The sequence below is a fragment of the Mesocricetus auratus genome, unplaced genomic scaffold (assembly GCF_017639785.1).
Source record: "Mesocricetus auratus isolate SY011 unplaced genomic scaffold, BCM_Maur_2.0 Super-Scaffold_100014, whole genome shotgun sequence".
Lineage (NCBI taxonomy): Eukaryota > Metazoa > Chordata > Mammalia > Rodentia > Cricetidae > Mesocricetus > Mesocricetus auratus.
This window is the reverse complement of record NW_024429197.1, coordinates 11081063-11087062: the sequence shown is the minus strand read 5'-3', so window position 1 is coordinate 11087062 and position 6000 is coordinate 11081063. Positions and strand designations below refer to the sequence as shown.

Here is a 6000-nt window from a genome sequence, read left to right as displayed (position 1 = left end):
GAAACTGGTAACAGATGGGGAGTGAATCAGAGGAGGAGGAGGCAGAGAGGGGAAACTCTGCCAGTGGATGAAAAAAGGAAAAGGAACCTGAGACTAACGTGGATGGAGACAGGTAGTCACGGCCTCACCCACCCACCCCACCGCTGCCCCATCCGCACTCCAGTAGCAGGACCAAAGGAAAAGGCTGGCTTCTGGCTTAGGAGTCAGGGTCAGAGTCAAGGTCCATTGTCGCCGTGTTTATGAGCCTGCTTCAACCTCAGTATCCTGACATGTAAGTGGAGATGGAGGTCAGAGTGACAGCGCCCAGGAGGCAGAGGCAGGAGAATCTCTGTGAGTTTGAGACCAACCTGGTCTACAGAGTGAGTTCCAAGATAGTGGAGAGACCCTGCCTCAAAAAAAAAAAATTACGGGTCTGTGAGGGGATGGAATACAGGTGTCTGTATTGGAGCAGGGGGCATGAAGAGAAAATGAAGTACTGCACACATTCAAAAGATCTTAGAACGTGTCCAGTATGGAGTAAGCACTCGAGACATGCCAACTGGACCTGGGTGTGTTGTTAGCACAACTCTTTAATCCCAGCAGATCTCTGTGAGCTCTAAGCCAATCTGTTTACATAGTGAGCCTTTGTCTCAAAAAAACAAAACAAACAAACAAAAACCCATCCCCAACAAGAAAGGAATTCCAGATGGCATTACTATTAATATTCCACTGGCATTTACCACCCACCCCCACCCACAGTGCTTAGTGCCCAGGCAGCGCTGCCTCAGCTACCCATGGGACATTAGCTAAGACTGCCGCTTCTTCCAGAGCAGGTATTACATGAGCTGGTGCCACAGATGTAGCTTTGTCCACTGCAGTGTAAGCTCCCTGAGTCTGTGACAGCATTCCAGCCCTGTGCATCAAAGTCCACAGGGAATCCAAAGTCTTTTCCTCCCTTTGTTCTTTTTTCTTTCTATTTTTAGTAAACATTACTATTTTAATAATTTGTTTTTATTTTATATGGATTGGTGTTTTGCCTACATATATATCTGCGTGAAGGTGTCAGATCTTGGGAATCACAGATAGTTGTGAGCTGCCATGTGGGTGCTGGGAATTGAACTTGGGTCCTCTGGGAGAGCAGTCAGTGCTCTTAACCTCTGAGGCATCTCTCTAGTTACTCTTTTCTCTTTTCTTTCTTCATTCCTACCTGGAGACAGGGTTTCACTATACAGCTCTGGCTGACCTGGTCCTGGTACTCAGAGATTTTGCCTGTCTCTGCCTCCTGAGTGCCAGGATTAAATATATGTAGCACAACATGTGGAGTGTGTATATTTTTAAATGATTGATTTATCTTTATTTTATGTGTGAGTGTTTGCCTGTGTGTATGTGTGTGTACTTCATTTGTGCCAAGGAGGCCAGGGGAGATTGAGGGTGCTGAGTACTGGGAAGTGAACAAGTTCTCTTTTTTGTGTGTGCTTTATTTATTTATTTATTTATTTATTTATTTATTTATTTATTTTTTTTTTTTGAGACAGGGTTTCTCTGTGGCTTTGGATGCTGTCCTGGAACTTGCTCTGTAGATTAGGCTGGCCTCGAACTCACAGAGATCTGCCTGCCTCTGCCTCCCCAGTGCTGGAACTGAAGGCATGTGCCGCCAATGCCCGGCTGTTTTATTTTTTGAGACAGGGTTTCTCTGTGTAGCTTTGGAGCCTCTCTTGGCACAGAGATTGGCCTGCCTCTCTGCCTCCCAAGTGCTGGGATTATAGGCATGTGCCACTGGGACCAGGCTTGAACAAGTACTCTTAATTGCTGAGCTAACCCCCATATCCTTTTCTAAAGCTAATAGAAGCTGGTCATACTAGTACAATTTAATCTCAGCACTTGGGAAGCAGAGACAGGCAGATCTCTATGAGTTCAGGGTTAGCCTGGTGTACATAGTGAGTTTCAAGACAGAGAGCTACATAAGTGAGACCCTGTTTCAAAAAACAAAAGAAAGCAAAAATATTGCCATATCCCCCATACTCCTGTACACACACACACACAGAGTTATTTCAAAGATTTTTGGTTTTTGAGATGGGGTTTTTCTCTGGGTAATCTTGGATGTCCTGGAACACTCTCTGTAGATTGGACTGACCTCAAACTCTTTTTTTTTTTTTTTTTTTGACCTCAAACTCTTAAAAGTTCTGTCAGTCAAGACCATGATGGGAATCTGAGCACTGGTGGCATACACCTTTAGTTCCAGCACTCTGGAGGGAGAGGCAGGCGGATCTCTGTGAGTTCGAGGCCATCCTGGTCTACAAAGCGAGTTCCAGGAGAGCCTCCAAAACAATACAGAGAAACCCTGTCTCGGAAAAAAAAAAAAAAAAAAAAAAAAAGAATATGAACCAACCTGGTCTACAAAGTGAATTCCAGGACAGCCAGAACTGTTAATGAGAAACGATGTTTCAAACAAGCAAGCAATGGGGTCAGGCATTGGTGGCACATGCCTTTAACCCCAGCACTCGGGAGGCAGAGACAGGTGGATCTCTGTGAGTTCGAGGTCAGCCTGCTCTACTGAGTGAGTTCCAGGACGGCCTCCAAAACAATACAGGGGGGTGGCTGGAGAGATGGCTCAGAGGTTGAGAGCATGGGCTGCCCTTCCAGAGGTCCTGAGTTCAATTCCCAGCAGCCATATGGTGGTTCAGAACCATCTAGAATGAGATCTGGTGCCCTCTTCTGACATGTAGACATACTTGCAGACACAACACTGTATGCATAATAAACAAAGCTTTGGGAAAAAAGAGAAAAGCAAAACAATACAGAGAACTCACTGATCCGCCTGCCTCTCGAGTGCTGGGATTAAAGGCGTGCGCCACCAACGCACCGCTAGCAACTTATGACCAGAGTGAGGACAGTCCATTCGGTTAGAACAAGGTAAAGCATAAAGTAAGCTTTGGTTTCCTAATCTTCAGCTTGGACTCCAATCAGTCTCTGGACATCTTATTTATGAGTGTTAAACAGTTATGGACTAACTTTAACATTCAAAAAGCTACAAAACTGGTTTCGACATATCTGGTGGAAGTCAGGACCAAAAGTATCCTGAAGCATTTCTCGTGCTCTAAGGAAACGAAAACACAGCGCTTATCTTATACATAAAACTCAGGCGCCGGGACCAACGATCACCAGCTGCCCAAAGACCAAAAAATTATGCTTCCGAAATCTCTTGATGTCGATTCCGCACGCAGAGCAATCGAGTTGCCCTACGTGTGCCACTCACGACAGAAGCCCTTTTTGCCTAGGCGACCTCATGAACAGAGTGGTAATGTCGGTCCACCCATCTTTAGGTAAAGGTGAAAATAAAGTCCGCCTAACTTTTAATTCTACATTGCCTACGCTAGCACGAGAAGTCTGGACTCTTCTGAGGCCGAGGGAAGCTTTCACGAAGAGAAATGTTGGGTTTTCGATTTTTGAATAGAAGTAAAGGGAAGGCCGTGAGTCAATATGCAAATCACAGCAGTGCTTGTCGGGAAGGCGCTGGCAGGCGCGGAGGGAAAGGTAGGCACTGCTGCGGCCAGCAACTGCTCTTAGCTTGTGATGGGATTATCTGCTCTAGGCGCCAGTGGATAACTTCCTGGGGAGCAGCAAGCACCAACCAACCTATCAAAACTGAAAATATACAGTCTAGTGCCACTTGTAGCCACCCATCCTGGACCAGCGTGACATAGACGCACAGGCGGAGCCAGTGACTGTAAAGGCAAAAATCGGAGCAACTAGAACATCTAGGACCTATATTCTAGTTGATGGGGAGGGATAAGCAATGCCAATCAGTTCCCGGTGCAAATGTTTCAGGACACTTTATGATGTACTTCGATGAAAACATATGTATATAACACCCCTACCCCGCCAGCCCCCCCACCCTCGGTTTTCAGGACAGGGTTTCTCTATGTAGCCCTAGCTGTCATGGAACTCGCTTTGTAGACCCCGCTGATCCTCCTGCCTCTGCCTCTTGAGTGCTAGGATTATAGGCATGCACCACCACGCCCGGTTCAGATATTTGTTTTTGTTTTTTGTGTTTGTTTGTTTTTAAGAAGTTCGGTCTGGGGCTGGAGAGATGGCTCAGTGGTTAAGAGCACTGACTGCTCTTCCACAGGTCCTGAGTTTAATTCACAGCAACCACATGGTGGCTCACAACCATCTGAAATGAGGTCTGGTGCCCTCTTTTGGCATGCAAGTAGAACATTGTATACGTAATAAACAATAAAATCTTTAGAAAAAAAAAAAAGAAGTTCGGTCTGGCCGGCGTTAGTGGCGCACGCCTTTAATCCTAGCACTCGGGATGCAGAGGCAGGCGGATCTCTATGAGTTCGAGGCCAGCCTGGTCTACCTCTGCCTGCCTCTACCTCCTTAATGCTGTTATTAAAGGCATGAGCCACCGACGCCTGGCTACTCCTCACCTATTCTGTAAATAAGCCCAATACACAGACTGCCTTTCATGAACTTTGGTGGAATCATGCCTCAATTTGGTTTGCTGTTGGGACTCTGGGAAGAAGGGTAGACATTACATCTCCTCATGTAGTCCAGGACTGAACTTGACTGGCTGCTGCTTCAGCCTCAGAGTGCTTTTTAAGGAAGACAGAGGGGTAAAAAGACTCTTCACTATTCAGCACAGTTATACAGACCCCTAACTCTGAATCCAGGCTCCAGAGTGGTAGGATTACTGGAATATCCCAGTAATTCTTGGCTTACTGTTTGTGTAGGGCAGAGGCCGATGTCTAATATTTTTTCCTCAATCATTTCTTTTGTTTGGGGAGGGGTTTCTCTATGGCTTTGGGGGTGTCCTGGAACTAGCTCTTGTAGACCAGGCTGGTCTCAAACTCATAGAGATCCACCTGCCTCTGCCTCCCACGTGCTGAGATTAAAAGTGTACGCCACCACCGACTGGCTGGCTAGTCATTTCATTTTTTGACACAGGGTCTCTCACCTAACCGTCCTCAATTCATGTAGATTGGCCAACAAGCCAGGAATCCTGTATTCACCTCCTCCGAGCATATAGGTACCAGTGTGGCTCAACTTTTTCTGAGGATGCAATGCAGGTTCTTATATTTGCACATGAAATACTTTCCCCAGCCCCTGTCGCTTCTGCATTAACATGTCAAGAAGCCACGCACAATGGCATATGCATATTTTTGAAACAAAAAAGACTCTGACAACATATTTTAATATATTTTAAGAATGTAGAGTTTCCTGCTCTCTATGTCGAATCTGCAAAAGAAAGGAGATGCATAGATAACAGCTTTCATACTGCAAAAGGAAGAGGTAGTTCAAACTGGTGGGAAGGCAGGCGGGTGCTACCAAATGTCCATCAAGGGATCCTTCTATAATCCAACAGTGTTCATTTGTCCCCACACCCTCTATTTGATGACACATGGTCTTACTGTGTAGCCTGGTATACCGTAAGTAGACTGGCTTCAAAGTCAGAAAAATTCGTCTGCCTCTGCTTCCTGAGTCCTGGGATCAAAGGCATGAGCTAACACCACAAGTGTTCACAGAAATACAAATTATCATCTCCTCAGTTTCCACGCCTTCCCACTGCACACTGAATAAAATCCCAAATCACTCCCATATTGTACAAGGTGTGGCCTAAAATGAATCATCCTACCTCTTCAACCTGTCTCTTGCTGTTGCCTATCAATCTTCAGCCACTCTGGCTCTCTCTCTTTTTTCCTTTTTTCTTTTTTCTTTTGTTGGTTTTTACAGACAGGGTTTCTCTGTGGCTTTGGAGGTTGTCCTGGAACTGGCTCTGTAGACTAGGCTGGCCTCAAACTCACAGAGATCAGCCAGAGTGAGGCCCGGCATGTGCCACAAACGCCCGGCCTCACTCTGGCTCTCTCAGTCTGTAAACACACTTGACACAGAGCATTGGCTTAGGACCCTGTATCACTCAGATAAGTCTTAATTTATTGATATTGTTTTGTGCACTTGCCTGTTAAAGACAAGGGTGCCTAGCTTACCCAACAGTATGTACCCAGCACACAGCCAAAA

General features: G+C 45.9%; 1 non-coding gene across 1 annotated transcript; it reads right to left on the bottom strand.

Moving 5' to 3' along the window:
• Window positions 1-3117: 3117 nt before the first annotated feature.
• Window positions 3118-3251, bottom strand: LOC121144193. The gene has a single exon (XR_005881517.1). It is a non-coding gene; the product is annotated as a U11 spliceosomal RNA (small nuclear RNA).
• Window positions 3252-6000: the final 2749 nt, after the last annotated feature.